Here is a 16,511-nt window from a genome sequence, read left to right on the forward strand (position 1 = left end):
ACTGAGGTTAATATTTATTAAATGTTTGCTATATTTCAAGCACTTCATCTGTGTGCCCTTCAACATGACAGCTCTTTTCATTTTATAGGTAAGGAACTCAGGGCTCAGAGGACAGGCAACTCACTCTAGGTCACACAGCTAGGAGGTGGTACAGCAAGGACTTGTTCCCAGATCTTCTTGTTCAGAATGCTCCTTCCCAGGATCAGCTACCTCCCTGCTATGGGAATGAGGTAGGTTAGTAGGTGAGCTTGTTCTGAGTACCAAGCCTGGCACTCAGGCCTGGGGCTATGTGTGTTCAGAAACAGTCTCTTTATTCCCACAGTCCCAACGCCTTTATGCACAGATATTTTGTTTCCATTCATCTGACTACTTGAATCTTATATTTTCCCCTCCTCAAAACCTTTTTTTAGTTACAAGGAATAAAACTTTACCAGCATAATATAGCAGCTCCACTTCTAAGTATATACCAACAAAAAAAATACGTATATGTGTTCACCAAAAGACATACACTTAGAATGTTCTTAGCAGCCCTGTTCATGAGTCATCAATATTGGAATTAGGTGAGTAAATCATGGTATTTGAATACTTGAGCTAGTACTTGGCAGTGAGAATGAACAAACCACTGCCACACACACAGCAACATAGAGAAATCTCACAATCAGAATGTTGAGCATAAAAGCCAGACACCAGACTAGAGAAAACACACAGTGTGATTTCATTTATCTGAAATTCAAAAATCAGTCAAACTGATGACATTAGAACTCAGAAGAGTGACTACTCTAGTTGGGGGAGTGACTGGGAGGGGCATGAGGGGTTTCCTGGGGGTCTGGGAATGTTCTGTGTTTTGGGAATTTGGTTACAAGGGGTGTTCACTTTGTGAAAATTAATTGGGCTGTATGTACACTTATGATTTGTGCACCTTTTTTTATATTTAAAAATAAAAAGCTTAAAAATGGTTGCTGGTCTTGTGGTTTTTCCATACTTCTCCCTCTGGTTTTCTGAAATCTTTCCCTTCTAGAGGTAGGCAGTTTCTTGAAGTTGGTAGGTAGCCTTCCCAAGTAAGTTTTATACTCTTAATCACTTAGTATTGCTTAGGCATCTTGAAATCTCAAATGAAGTACCTTCTGCTCCTTGCTTTTTCTTTTTATTGGTGGTGTTTTTTACTCAACTTCATGTTGCTGAGATTAATTCAGATTTATTGAATGTATCTCTAGGTCATTAATTGAAAGGCTTCTGGAGAACGATCTGCTGTTTCACTGTGCCCCAGGTTCTTGATCCAACCTCCCCTCGATGGAACAGTTGGGCTGTTTCTGATGTTTGGCCATTGTGGTCACATAGCAGTGGGTGGTGGTGGTGGGGTGCTTCTAGAACTTTCTGTTTTACTCCCCTTTATTGCCTCCTGCTTAGTCAAGTTGTCTTCCTCCTGTGATTCCTCCATTCTGGAATCTTCTCCCCTCCCCATATCTGCCAGCTGTTCCTCTCCACCCTGCTTCCCAGTCTTTCTGACTCAGAAAGACCCAGGATCTGTGCTGGGTGGAGGTGGGGGAGGGGTAGAAAGGGGCAGCCTTTTCCTTCACCACAAAGGCCCCTGCTCCCTAAGATAAATGACGATTTAAACAAATATTTCATTAAAGGTTGATATCTTAATGAACTGTGCCAGGAACCTTCAAGGCATTCTCCAGACTCCCCCTTTTTAAGGGGGGCTTCTATTCCTGGGGGGAGGCTCATCAGCTTACCATATTGCCCTGAGTAGAGGACCCTGCAATGTGGGGAACTGTCCCAGGACTGAAGGAGGGACTGAGTTGCCCTTCTTGGTGCCAGGCCAGCCGTGTGCCCCGAGCCCTGAGAGATGTTTGCAGGCCTTCCTGCAGTCACTTTCAGGGATGCAAAGACTCAGGCCTTGTCCTCAGGGTTGTGGGCACGGGACTCCAGGCTGACTGGTAGAAAATCAGTCATTAAGGATCAGGAAATGAACAATAACCTGACAAGCAGTGGACAATTTCCCATCAATTAGAACACGATGTCTTTGGGTCAAATGAGACCCGCTCTGTGGAGGGATTTCCCTGCAGGGAGAGAGCAGGACACACACAGTGATGGCTAAGAGAGCAGACCCAGCATCCTTCCCCTCTCTCACGCAATGAACCTGACCTTTCACTGAGAGGGAGTGTGTCTGGGGGCCAAGGAGTGGGCTTAGAGAAAAGAACCCCTTTTCTCTTCATATAGTTCTTCATCCTTCAAGTGCTACTCCATATCTCTTTCCCTTGCGAAGATGCTTAGATTTAAATCCCAAATCTGTCACTTTCAAGCTTGAAATCCTGAAGCAAGGGGCTTAATCTCAGTTTCTTCAACTACAGAATAGGGAGAAATATGTGGGTCTGGCAGAGAGGTGGTGAGGAAGAGTATAACTCATGTAGGGTTCTTTTCAATGTAGGAGTTAGATAGATTGGAGCTACTGTTGTTTCTTGATTACCCCAGCCACTACCATCTCTTTCCCGCTCATCTTTAGCACACATGTTGATGCTACAATGTGCTGTTGGCTAACTTTTATTTAATAAGCACCTAGTGACTTTAAATACATTGTATTGTTTGTTAACTGTTTAACCATTTATGTCTCATCTCTCCGACTAGATAATAAACAGGTCAGGGGCCCATGATTTTAGCCATTTTGGGATTTCCTGTTGCACCCAGCATCGTTTGTTTTGCATAGTAGGTGCACTGTAAATGCATGTTGATTTGATTTGATTATGATTTGATAATTTAGAGCAAAGCTAAAAAAAAAATAGCCTGACACCTCAGGGCAAGTTGGTGCCCTGCCTGTATAAGCTGGGTGTTGTAGAACTTAAGCAACAACTGTGTCTTCAATGATTGGAGGGCAAGAGTTGGGGGTCAGGGTAGCAGGTGGGGGACTTGGATAGAAAATGGGACAAGGCAGCACCCTCACTCCCTCAGGGGCATCCCCTCCTCCCAAAGGTCTGTGCTCTCCATTCTTCTCATCACTCCTCCCTGCTCCTTTTCTGCTTGTCCAGTGGGGATCCCTTTAGAACTCTGTGCTTTGCAAAGGAAGTATTCCTTCCCCATGGGAGCTTGAGGGCCTGGGGTTTGGAGTCTTGGCCACTGGCACTGGAGGGTGAGGTGTAATGAGAAAGAGGGAAGTCAAAGCCAAGGTAGCCTCACACTGGAAATAGCCACAACCTATTAAGCACCTACTGTATACCAGATACTTTTTAGATGTATCCCTGATCCCCCATGGTAGTCCTAATTTTTTGTTTTTTTTAAAGAGAAAGCAGAGCCATGAACGGCAGAGGCAATGAATGTAGAGTGGATATAAGCGGGGAGATTAGAGCCTTTATAAGTCCCTTATCATGTGTGGCATCTAACTGGGCCCATGCAGTGGGACTCACACATTTTCCTGGGGCTTCTTCCACACACAGTCCACATCATGTTCCATGTCTGACCTGGACCTCAGGGCCCACCTCCTTCCCAGGTCTCCTGCACCTCTTCTTCTTTCTGGCCTTTTCTCCACTAATCTCCTCTGTTTTTGAACCTTCCAGCCCCCAAGACCTCCCTCATGGTTATTAGGCAGCAAGAAGTCCCTGAGCCAGGCTTCTGAAGCCTGGGGTGAGGCTGGATCTTGATTAGAGAAGAATCACTGGCATCAGGCACTGTGTTAACAACTCTTCATGAGTGACCTCATTTTACCTCCCAACAGCCCTCTGAGATGATATGCCAGATCTTTGGTGCCCTGTTTTGTTTGATGACACCCTGACCACCTACACCCCTGAGGCTTCTGATGACCAGTGCCTGCCTGGCTTTGCCTGAAGGTGGCCTCTGGGCACTGGATTCCACTTTGCCGCTGTGTGAGAAAGTCCTCCACCCATGATAGATGGAAAGTGGTGTATAAATACCCCCGCTCTTTCACCCCTCTGGGGAGATAACTCTGAGGTGTGTGTTCTCTGTGCACTCCCAGGGTTTCCCCAGCAGGACTGAGCCCACCCTCGTAGCTGGGTGGATAATATACTTTATTACCTTCCTTCCCTTCCTTGTCTTTTTCTCCCGCTTCTCTCCTGGAGTTTCCTAAATCAACCATGTGGACTGGAATAGTTCTCTCAGGGCTGCTTCTGGGGGAAGCTAGCCTAAGTCAGGTAGGTACTGCTATTATCTTCATTTCACAAATGACAAGACCAAAGCTTCTAGAGGTTGAAACTCACACACAGTTTTCCACACTTACATAAGCAAAGTGCCTGCGTTCACACCTGACACTCTTCTATACCTACACATCGCTTTACCATATGGCTTAGTGAGAGCCCGTCTCCCTGCCCCCAGAAGTCTGATTCAAGTCCCTTCGTTCCCCTTGGTTTCTTGCCTTGAGAGGTTAGAGGTGAAGAGCAGTGTGGGTCAGGTGTCACTGACTGGAAGTAGGGAGTGTTTCTAGGCCACCCATCGCTCCCTGCCTTTCTGTGAATCACTAACTGGCAGTCAGAGCCAGTACCTGGGTCACAGACAGAAAGAGAAATGATGAACATCTACAAGGCTGGACGTGTAACAAATGGAAAAAAGTGAAAGCCACTTGGAGTGCTGGAAAAGGAGAGGACTAAGCCAGGAGCACAAGGGAGGGAGAGGCTCCAAGCTGAGGAATCTTTTTAAGCCTTTGTGTTATTCAAGGGGCTGAGACCACACTTCCCTGGACATAGCAGCCCCTATAAAAGGAGGGGGGAACTGAGGTAAGAGATAGGAAAGGATTTCTTGATAGCGAGATGGGACTACAGGGAATGTGTAGTCTCCTGATGAAAACCTCAAGGCCAGGGGAGAAATTGGCTTACCTCTTTTGTGAGTGTGGAAGTGGGCACCATGTATGGGGCAGGGTGACCTGATCCCTCCGAAGACAGAAATTACATGGAGAGAACGTCTTGGAATTTTCTGTTTGTCTGGTTTTCACGACACCTTTGTCTTATTTCAGGTTCTCCCAGAAGTAGCCTCTGAGACAAGGATTCTAGCGCACGTAGTTTATTCGGGAATCAGTCCTAGGAAATACCAGTAGGGAAGTGGGAAAGTGAGAAAGAAGGGCAGGAAGCCAATTCAGGGAGTGTCATCATGAAAGTTATGCTACCACGTGAGCAAGAGGGGTGCAATCCCGCTGGGGAACTCCGGAAGCTGTATGAGACATGCCTCAAGTCATGCACACCACCAGGCAAGGAAGCGGGGTATTTATCCTCCAGCTCCCTCTTGGTCACTGGTTGAAGGCTGCTTCCAGGCACATTAACTCTCCAGCACTTCCGGCTTGCCTTGAGCTGGCGCCAAGAGTGTTTCCATGGCCAGGAAAAAACCCTCAAGCAAATAGCAGGTGTTGGCAGTAAGCAGCCTTCTCTAGAGGTAAGTACCAGAGATATGGGCAGGGCGCCAGCACCTGCCACACTCCACCTTCTCGTCTCCTCCTTGACTTTTCCTTTGTGGGTTCATGTCACCTCCCACTATCTCCTCTTAAATGCTTGGTGTTCCCAAAGCTTCAGCTTTGACCCATTGCTCCCACAAGCTCTTGGACGATCTCATCTACTCTTATGGTTTTAACTACCATCTGTGAGTTGGCGGCTCCAAGTGATGTCCCTAACTCAGACCTCGCTCCCACTCCCATGTCTGTGAACCTCCACTGATGTCATACTCAACACACCCCAGACCAAAATCATCATCTGTATCCCAAAACATGCCCTACTTCTGCATTTTCTTCTCAGTAGTGGCATCAAATCGACCAGTCACTCTAGAAACCAAAAATCACCACTTGATTTTCCCTGTCTCTTCTCTGCACATCTAATCAGTCACTAAGTCCTGTGGATGTGGCTTCCAAAATATTTCTGAGTCATTTCCTCCTCTCCACCCCCACTCCCACTGCCATCGGTCTGAACCCTCATCATCTTCTACCTGGGCATTCCAGTAACCTCCTAACTGCCACCCCACCTCTAATCTGACCTCTTCCCTATGCCTCCCTCCAGTCCATCCTCCACGGTGGTCAAAAAGCTCTATCTAAAGTGCCAATCTGAACTTGTCAAACTATCCTCAAGAACCATTCCCACGGGGCCAAATTTAAGCACCTTGGCCTGGAGCACAGGGCACAGGTGTCCTTTCTTGAAATTCCAATCCCATTCCTGGCCACTCTCAGCTCTGCCACTTGGGACTTGTGGAGGGTGCTGTGCTCTTTCCTCTCCTGCCATCTGCTTGGGATACCTTTCCTACCACTTGTTTTCACCACTAACTCTAAGACCCAGCTTAGCTGACACCACCTCTTGGAAGTTTTCCTTGAATACCCTGAGCTGGATTAGACACCATCTTTTGTGCTTTTGTATTCGTGCAAATATCAGAAAACTCTCTTCAAATGGCTTAAATAACAATGCAAAATTGTTTGGCTCTTATAACAGAATAATCAAGGGGTAGGGCAGTCACTGCAAGTGATGTGTGATCCAAGGGCTTAAAACAATGCCATTGGGTTTCCTACATTGCTAACTCTGCCTTTTCCTGGGTGAGCTTCACTCTCAAAGTCCTTAGAGGGAGTCCTGTTAGATTCACTCACATCCTGCCCAGTTCAATCCAGTGAATGGATCAAGCAAATGCTGACTTGTTGGGACCTGCAAGAAATGTACTCACCCTTCTCCAAATCAATCCAAAGGGCCAAGGGCTTAGAGTGTTCTACTTCAAGGGTTGGCAAACTATGACTATCTTGTTGTAGTGTCAGCATTGTAATAGAGGCAAACACCCACAAACTTTTTGTGTAACGGGACAGACAATAAATATTTTAGGCTTTCCAGACCAAGGCAAAATTGAGGGAATTATGTAGAGACTTACATAATAAGAGAGAAAACAAATTTTTATTGATGGGATTATAATTACAATAATAGTTGAATATAGTTTTTTTGTAACACAGGTCTACTAATGAGAAGAATGGGATCGGGGAAGGGGATATATTTTACTTAATTGGGGTTCAAAGTTAATGATCCCAATCATCAAATCAATGGTAAATGCTAATCTATAAAAATCATTTTTAGTTCCCAGACCTTACAGGAACAGGTAGGACATAGCCCCTGGGACCCCATTTTGCAGACTTTTGAATGAAATCAAACCATTATAGAGCTAAGGGAAGAAACTGACAAGCTGGAAGAGGAAAGAACAAAGCACTCAGATGGTGAGAATGAGATCAGTACCGCAGGTCTTGGTATATGGGGCTCCCTTTGTGATGCTCCATTCACAAAGTCGGGCTGTGGGGCATTTTATAAAGGACTTCTTTATGAGACAAGTTCATGTCCTTTAGATCCCATAAGCCTGACACCATCCCTATCAAGTAGGCAGGGCAAGGATGGTTGTACCCTTTTCACAGAGGAGAAACTGAGGCTCAGAGAAGTAGCTGTCTGAGGTTTCACCGCAGGGCACTTTTGAGGCTTCTAAGACATGGGCCTTGGGGCCTGTGCTTTGTTGAGCGAGTAATTGAACGACTGTGATATCCCCTGGTTGGGGGTGGAGGCTGGGCCAGCAGGAGGCCAGGCTGGTCTGAACATGGCCTGGGGAGGTTAAGCTCTAGACGGCTCTGTGACATCCAGCGGTCCATTGGGATGGGTCTGGTCAACACAGTACTCAGTTCTGTTTCAAGAATCTCTGTCTCCACTGTAACTCCCCATGCAGGACAGGTGATACCAGCTCATTAGCCTCAAACTAGAGAAAAATTAGGCTTCAGGCAAGCATGCCCAAGATCACAAACAAGGAGTCTGACTCCTTACCTTATTGCCTCCAGCCTCTGGACCGGGCCTCACTGGGGTCCCTGAGAGCTTGTTTGGAGGTTTTAGCAGGGGAGCTCAGCTACTTGTATACCCTTGACAGAACAGTCCTCTCCTCTATTGGGGAAGGTCATCCTCTTCGACTGAGCATGCAGCTTTGGGAGCGACTCACATGGAGCGGTGAGAGAGGAAGGGGACACATGCCTAGCCAACCAGATCAGCCAAATCAACCCTGGTAATCAATGGGGTGACAGATGTCGCAGCCAGATCGCCCTCACATCCACTCACTGGGGTTCCTGATGAGCACTCCGGGTTCTGTGGGCCAGGGTAGGGTTTAAATCTTGATGTTGGGTGACTCTAGGGCAGGGACAGGCTTGGGTAGCCCTCCACTGGACTGTCTCAGTCCTCCTCCAAGGCTGACGTGCCTCGGGCTAGGCTGCCCAAGGTCAGGGCAGGGTCTGGGGTGTACAGAGGCAGCCAGAAGTGAAGGATGGTTGCTGGGTTCCTTTCTGGGATAATACTTAGAAGCCAAAAGAGTGTGTGGCATTACCTACAAACACACACATTCACACATTCCCTGTTCTCAGACATGTATGTACACACTCCCACAGTCAGATGGTCACACCCACACCCATCTTCACCACAAGGATCACACACATGCACGCGCACACACACACTCCCATGGTTTCCCACGTTCCCAAGCTCATACGACATGTTCATAAACGCCAGTGTTAGTTTCCTAGGACTGCCATAGCGAAGTAGCAAACACCAGGTGGCTGAAAACAACAGAACTTTATTGTTTCTCACTTTCGGAGAAGTCCAAAATCCAGATGCCTTCTGAAACTTGTAGGGAAGGATCCTTCTTCGCCTCTTGCTAGCTTCTTGCAAGCTTCTGATGACCCCAGGTGTTCCTTGGCTTGTAGACGCATTACTCCAATCTCTGCTTCTGTCTTCACAGGGACACGTGTCTCTGTGTCTTCACATGAACATCTTTTTATCAGGACACTAGTTATATTGCAGAGAGGTACCCTATTTCAGTATGACCTCAACTTAACTGATTACATCTGCTGTGACCCTGTTTCCAAATAAGATCTTACTCTGAGGTGCTGGGGGTGAGGACTTCAGCATGTTTGTTTGTTTGTTCGTGGATACAGTTCAGCCCATAACAGCATCTTATGGCCATAAAACCTCTCATGTACTTAGCACACGCCTAGAGTTACACACAGCTGTATAAACTATCAAAGTCACACAGACATGCACATTCACACGTTCATACTTTGCCATAGTCACGAAATCACACATACCCATATATACCACTAGGATCACACATATACAGTCACACACACACACACACACGCACCCATACGTACACTCACATACTGCCGCATCATCACATACACTCACTCTCCCTCGGTCTCCCAGTTTTACATACAGTCCTCCACACCCAGCACAGTCACACTCCTCTTTCACAAGCCCTCCTGCCCCAGCCCACTCACACACATCCCCTTGGCCACACTCAGAGGCCACCCCTTGGGGGTCATGCTCTGAGACCTGGCACATTCGCAGCCTGACACTTGGCTCATACCTCTCACATCCTCTCCCACCCACACAGTCTCTCCCCATCTGACTCCTTCTCCATCCAGCCACCCCATCCTCAGCCAACCCTCTGGGTGGAGAGTTGCAGCCACTGTGCCCCACCCCCAGCCAGGGCTCCAGGTGAATAATCCCCTGCTGTCTGCAGTCAGGTGCCCCACAGCCTTCTCCATCGCAGACTCCCACTCTTCCTTCTCAGGAGCACACAGACAGACAGACAGACACATGCATACACACTCTCACCCTCTGGCAGCCCCACGGCAGCAGTCTGTTCCTCATTATGGGCCAATGCGCCTGTTTACTCACCCAGCTGGAGATGGTTAGAGAGTGATAAATAATGAAAGAGAAAACAGGCTTTTCCCCTCTGCGGCTTCTATTTATGTAACATGTGTCACAGCTCACTCACAGACTTTGTTTCGGAGCTGGTTGCAGGAAATAGTTTATTTTTTCCGGACGGTGGCTTGGGGGGCGGGGTGGGGGGCCTGGGGTTCAGGTTTCTGGTCTCACGCCCAAGGGAGTTTCAGGATCCGGCACCCAGAGTCTTCCTCCTGGTCCTTCCCCACCCCCACCTCCCCCAACACCCCGGCAGACATCACTGCTCAAGGCTGCCTTAGAATAGGGTTCCCTGACTCCCCCGACTTGGAAGGAGTTGGGGTGGTTGGGGTCCCCTTCCAGCTGCCTCTAAAACCCCCCAAACAGAGGGGCTTGTTTTAAGAGCCAGACAGCTTGAGGCTAGGATTCGTTGAGAGGAGGAAGGAGTGGGACCAGGGCCTTCCTAGGTAGCCTGCACCTGTTAGGGGGGGAGGGTACAAAAGGATTTGGTCTATAAAAGATGAATATAAAGATCCATGCCTTGTATCTGCTTAGCACTTTAATGTCCGTGGTCTCTCTGAGGCCCTGGATTTCCACCTGCTGCTTCCTGGTGCTGCATTGAGACGCAGGCAGAGGGAGGGGCTTGCGGTGGTCTGCGGCACCTGCGTGAGGAGCCAGGCCTTCAGACACACACATCTCACTGTCCCTTTTTCCCAGGGGCACCTCTCTTGGTAGAATTCTAGTCAGCTGAACTCATGGCCAGGCAGGTGGGAGTGGCTACAAGGGTGTGGGGGATTGGGGAGAATGTGGGAGAATGTGACCGTCAAAGATCTGAGATGTACCCCCACAATCCTTCCCCAAACACTAAAGAGGCCTCCTTTTGGGGAAGGATCCAGGGAGGAAAGAAGCAGCAGAAAGCTGCCCTGCTTCCCAGACCTCAGGTCCAGGAGGTTCTTGGGAAGTTCGAAGGCGACCTGCCCCTGCCTGAGTCTATCTCTTTGAATGCCAGGTCAGGGAGCCCCCATGTCTTGCCTAACTGACATGGAGCCCCACTGGTGTCTTAGGGTACCTACTGGAGAAACCCAGAGGTACAGACCCCACAAATGTAGATGGATCTAGAAGCCCCCAACTCCTGCAGACTTGGGGAGTGGCGTGTGTACAGGTACCATGGGATCAGTCCTGCCCAGTGGCCTCAGTCTCTTCGGATTGTCACGCAGGGATCTCCTGGCTGTGGGAGAAGCAGCCACATTCCCAGGACAAGGACTTTAAAGCTGAGTACCTGGGATCTTGGGTACTACCTTCTAAATTAGTCTTGGGAGCACTTGTGGCTCTCAAGGGGGCCCAGGAGAGGGAGTCATGAGAGGGGACTCGGGGAGCACCTCTTCCTGGGTTTCCTGGAGACTCCTGCATCTCTGGCCCCTTGGCAGGGTGGGAGTGTGGGGAAGGGAGGGCTGGCCAGAGCCCACCGCCTTGGATGTTTGTTCAGGCTGCTGCATAGAGACTCACAATAATTTCACAGGAGCCCTTCCCAGGACACCTCCTTCCCCTAACAGACACTCGCCTGCACACACATATGCTCTCAGGTGACTCCTCCTGCATGCATCCCCTTTCAGGAAGACCCAAAGTTCTGGACTCTAATGTCCCCTGTGGATGGTGACATGAATAGTAAAATTCATCCTAAACCCCAGGGGCTCTTTACACCTTGTCTCTAAACTTACCATTGATCCTGCATAGAAGCTTTTATTATAACCTACATACACACACACACACACACATCCAACTTTGTAGGTGAGAAAAATGGGGCTCAGAAAAGCTGAGTGATTGGCCAGAGGCCACACAGCTACCACTTGGCAGAGCCGGATTGGGATCTAGACCCACCTCATGCCAAGCTCACACTTCATCGCTTTTACCAGGCTGCCTTTCCTGTTTCTTTCCCAACACCCAGAACTCAGTAGGTGAGGAAGTCGACTGGCTAATGTGTACATATGGGTTTTCTTTCATACACACTCGATACAGGCCCCAGCTGCCCTTCTCCAAACCCACCCTGGTCTGTGATCTCCCGGCGGACTCCGAAAGTCACAGACTCCTCTGCTTTCTCCACAGTTAGAACCAGCACCAACATAAATTCCCTGGGCTCCAGCCTCAGTTTCTCCTCTGTCTCTCAGGCCCAAACATCTAAGTAAGGCTCGCCCTGCTTTATAGACACCAACAGCACTGGCTGGGCTCCTGCTCCAGGTCTGACCCTCACTCTGAAAACCTCTGGGGTCTAGCCACCTCCATCCTCCCCTCTTCTTCCGAAATGTCAGGCCTGGCACTATCCCCCTGCAGCCCTCTCTCCCTGTGGCCCCCTGAGAGCCCCGGCTTTGCTTGAGGGCAGCGAGTGAAGCCGGCTGTAACAGAGAAACCTCGGGCTCCTCTTTAGAAGTCCCCGGAGGAGGCAGATCTGAGGAAAGGCTGCGGAGAAGGCGCCTGCAGCAATGTCAGCTTGAGAACAACCCGGCTGACAGGATGCTGAGTGGGGATTAAGGTCAGGATCAGGGAAGCTGGGGAAATGAAGGAAAGTTCCCTGCTCCCCTCTGCTGCCACCGCTGCCCACTGCTGCCGAGTTTGTCTTCTTGTTTGTTCTCTCTCTGGGAAAGTAGATGGGGAGGGAAGTAGGCAGGGGTGAAGCAGGGAGGTAGGGGGAAGGACAGGGGAGAGGTGAAGAAAGGCAGGCAGCAGGGTAGAGGTAGAGAGGAAAGAGTTCAAGGCCTCTGGTTTTCAGGGCTCCTTCAGAGTGGGCAGCCACATGGGGGCCCTCGCCTGGGACCATTCCCCAGTGACTGTCTCCAGTCAGCCATGGGCAGCCCCCACTTCCCCCTCCCCTATGTGCAGAGCCTGTTCTGAGTATTGGTGGCAAGACCAGTGAGGACAAAACTGACAAGGCCAACGTGTCAGATGTGACATACTCTCCAAAAGGGGACAAGCCTGTTTCCTCCTGCCTTCAAATGCCAAATCCCTTGTTCTGGGGAAAGGCCATCACTGAGACTTGCCTCATCATTGAAATGTCACCAGAGCCCAGGCAAATGGGCAAAAGAGTTCCAGGTCATCCAATGCAACAAAAAACCAGGGTCCCTTGCATTGTCATTGGTGTGGTGGTTAAGAGCATGTCCTCTCGTCTCAGAGTGCCTGGGTTCATATTCTGATTCTGCCACTGATTTGCTGTGTGACCTTGTGCAAATAGGCTAACCTCTCTATGCCTCAGTGGGAGAAAACAGTGGCACCCCCTCATAAGATTGTTGAGAAGATGAAGGGAGTGAACACTTGAGAGGTACTTGGAGTCGGGCCTGCCACAGAGGATGTGTGCAATGAGGGTGGTTTTAAGGAATAATAGTGACCACGTAAAGTTAATTGCCTGAAAGTTTCCTGGAGGAGGGGAGTATGGAATCTGATTTTGGAGGAGAAGGCTTGACAAGGGTAGAGAAATAGATTGGGGGTGAGAGGCAAGTTCCTGTGTGCCAGGTTAGTGTAGGGCCTGAGAGGGTCAGAGGCTTAAGGATGTGTCTGGTGAGAGGTGGAAAGGATGCATTTCCTGGGAGCCCTGCTCCCAGCCAGTCTTTCTCCAAAGTTCCTACTCTAACTAGGGATAACGTAACTACTCTCTCCCACTCCTGCCAAGGGTGCAAAGACCATAAAAAGATGCTGTTTATCATGGTGACCTTCCTAGAATGGGGCTTCTTCCAGAAATCCAAGCAATTCATAGAGGCTTCCCGAACCCCTGGGTTCTCTGGTCCTAGTAAGGAACAAGGCAGCAGAGAAAGGTGCGGAGACCATACACCTGGCAGATAGTCCCTGGGGCTGGGTTCTAGCTCTGCCACTGACCAGCTGTGTGACTTGGAGCAAATTGGTTAACATCTCTGGGCTTCAGTTACCCGGTCTGTAAAAATGGACACAGGAACCCAAGAGGGGGGTTTCTGGGTTGCCTACTGCAGGCCTACCCCCGGCAGCTCCTCCTGGGGGTCCTCAGGTGTTCACCCTATCTCTGGATACCCTGGCCATAGGCTGGGAGTGGGGAGAGGGTCGGGGTGGGAGTGAGAGCCCGTGGCGGGGCACTGGTAGTTGAGGAAAGGATCTGCTGAGTGCTCTTTGGGGGAAAACACCTGGGCCAGGGGACCTAGTCTTCTCAGATGTAAGTGGGGAGCAGGGGAATTTACCTCCAGGGGAATGGTTTCTGGAGAAGCTCATTTCAAAAACTCCTTTTTCCTCTATCAACAGTATTTATTGTAGAAAATTTGGAAAATACAGAAAGCATAAAAAAAGTGATAAAGTTCAGTCATGATGCAACTACTCAGAGATAACCATGTTACTGTATCTTGTAGTTTTTTAAAGTATATACTCATATACTCATTCACATACCTATTCACAGTGCTCACACATATATTCACACACTTACACATTTATACACACATATAGGTAACTTTTTATTACAGCATAATAGCTTAATGTACGTATATCTCAAAAAACTTAGAAACGGGATTATGAAATCATAAATACATTACAATTTTTGTAAACTGTCTTTTTCGTTAAACAAAATATCAAGAACCTTTCCCCCAGGTCGTTAAATATTCTTTTCCAACATAATCTAAAATGACTGTAGAGTGTTCCATCTTTTGGGTATATATTATCAGGCACATAATATTATCAATCCTCGATTGTTGGCCATCCTGATTATTTCTTCATGTTTGCTGTTACGAACAACACAGCGACAACATCCTTTTAGAGAAATCTTTAAGGGGGTGGCTAACTTTGCAATTGTTTCTTGATATGTCTGTCTACCCCCAGCCCTGAGTGTGAGGCTTTCTAGGGCAGGCTCTTCGTCTGATTCACGAGCTTGGCTCCTGGTTCACGGTAGACATATAGTTACTGTTGAATTGCATCGTATTTCTGGAGGCTGCGCTCTGGGCTGAGGAACTGGAATGGTGGGCTGATGAGGAAGGAGCCCAACCTTCTCTGCTAAAAGAACGCTCAGGGGTCCCTACTGCCCCTCCGCTGGGCCTGGTAGAAACAAAACATTCCCAAGCCCAGAGCCACTGTGTGTCCTGGAGCCACATGGAACTGCCTCCTCTTTATCTCTTATCTTCCTGGGCAAACCGAACGTTGCCTTTCCCTGCCAAGATCGTCCCCCTTCATACCCCCATCTCTGAGTTCTTTTGTTGTGTCTTCAAGCTGATGGCCCAGCCGACAGAGCCCTTTTACCTGCTCATTACTGCCAGAGCAATGTTGTGGCAGCTCCCCTGGCTCCCTACAAGGCAGCCCCTCTCTGGCCCCATTTCTGACAGCACAGCCCACTGGACCCTGGGAAGTGCCCACATGGCACACCTCAGCCCGGCTCCCAGCTCTGCCTGCCACCTCTCATGGCAGCAAGGAGCCTTTGTCTCTTTCTTTTGGGCACTTTGGTCTGATGCCATCTTTCTTCCTAAGACAGATTTGTAGAATCTTGGATTTTAGAGTGGAGATCCAGCTCCCAGTTTTTCAATGGGTCTTGAGAGAAAGAGAGAGAGAGAGAGAGAGAGAGAGAGAGAGAGAGAGAGAGAGAGAACAAAAATTGAGAGGTAAAACTTACTAATTTACTTTCCTCAATCATTCATGCTCCTAACCTCCTGTAAAATTTTTATTTTTATCTTTTCCCTCCTCTTCTTTTTCTCCTTTCTTCCTTTCTTTTCTCCTTCTCTCTTCTCTCTTTCAGTTCTGACACGCTCTCCCACCCTCCTGTCCTCATTTCCCCTCCTCTCCCTTTCTTTTTTAAGTTTTTTTTTTTTCTTTTAACTTTCAAGGTCATTCCGGACTCCTGAAGCCGCCAGTCCCTCAGTGAGACATGAGCGCCACTGGCGTCCGTGGCCTCTGTTTCCGTGGCAACCCAGTAACCATTAATTTTCAATTAAAGGAGACAAAAAGCTCGATGACAGCTCCAGGTCTGCTGAAGATGTCAAGAATCTGTATTAATATACAGCAAGAGAGCATAATTGTGTGTCCATCTTCCAGAGCAGCGAAAAATGGAGGGATAATTACCAGCTCGAAAGCCACTCTGTAATTTAGTTCTTACTGTCACCACAGCCCTACACATTAGCATAAATTAAAAGCAGAGTTTATTGTTATCAAAGTGCATTGATATCGCCAGACCTGCTTTCTTCCTTTTAACTGTTTGTCGTGGGTGAGTGACTCCCCAACTCTCGCCAGGGTCTCCCTGGGGTGGGGAGAAGTGCAAGTGCAGGAGCTGCTGGGTGTAGATGCTAGATCTGGAAGGTCTCAGCCATTTCTGTCATCTTCCCTTGGGGTGGATGGGGACAAGGGTCAGGGCATCGCCCCTCTGAAGGGGCCTGGGGATGATGGGGACTTTGATACTAATTCACCTCTCCTGTGTGAATGCTTTGTTTTGCCCAAGAGCCCTCAAGCTCTTTCCAGAGGGGGCCGCTGCCCATCCCAGGGTCCCCCCTTTAGTGCCTAGTACAGTGCAGCGCAGATGATGAGCGTTCGATGTCAGCCTATTAAACAAAGGAATGAGCGAATGTCAAGGGGGTCTCTTCTCATGGGGTGGATGTCAGCAGGGGGCCTTCCTGCTTTCTCAATTCTTGGCACGGCCAGCTTGGAATAGAGATGCTCCTGGCTCCGGCCCTGTGCCAGCCAGGCCCCTAGCTCCCAATGTGGCCCCTCTGGATCCCCACTTCCCTTGCTGTTGGATCATCCGCCATCACCCCTTCCCCCCGCCTGGGTCCTGTCACCCTGCAGGCTCACCTCTGAGTAGAGTAGTTGGAGCTCCTCGAAGTCTCTCGCTGCCGGGGTACCAGTGACAACGACAGAAATCATGAATTTCTG

General features: G+C 48.9%; 2 long non-coding RNA genes across 2 annotated transcripts; one reads left to right on the plus strand and one right to left on the minus strand.

Annotated features, from left to right (window-relative positions):
• Nucleotides 1-5,031, minus strand: LOC120596287 (uncharacterized). The gene is made up of 2 exons (XR_005651127.1): nucleotides 4,821-5,031; nucleotides 1-217 (listed from the first exon to the last, which is right to left on the minus strand). It is a non-coding gene; the product is annotated as an uncharacterized LOC120596287 (long non-coding RNA).
• LOC120596286 (uncharacterized) lies at nucleotides 4,453-15,803 on the plus strand. Its single transcript, XR_005651126.1, has 3 exons — nucleotides 4,453-4,721; nucleotides 4,958-5,370; nucleotides 15,473-15,803. It is a non-coding gene; the product is annotated as an uncharacterized LOC120596286 (long non-coding RNA).
• The last annotated feature ends 708 nt before the right edge of the window (nucleotides 15,804-16,511 follow it).

Source organism: Pteropus medius, unplaced genomic scaffold (genome assembly GCF_902729225.1).
Source record: "Pteropus medius unplaced genomic scaffold, Ma_sr-lr_union100, whole genome shotgun sequence".
NCBI classification, from domain to species: domain Eukaryota; kingdom Metazoa; phylum Chordata; class Mammalia; order Chiroptera; family Pteropodidae; genus Pteropus; species Pteropus medius.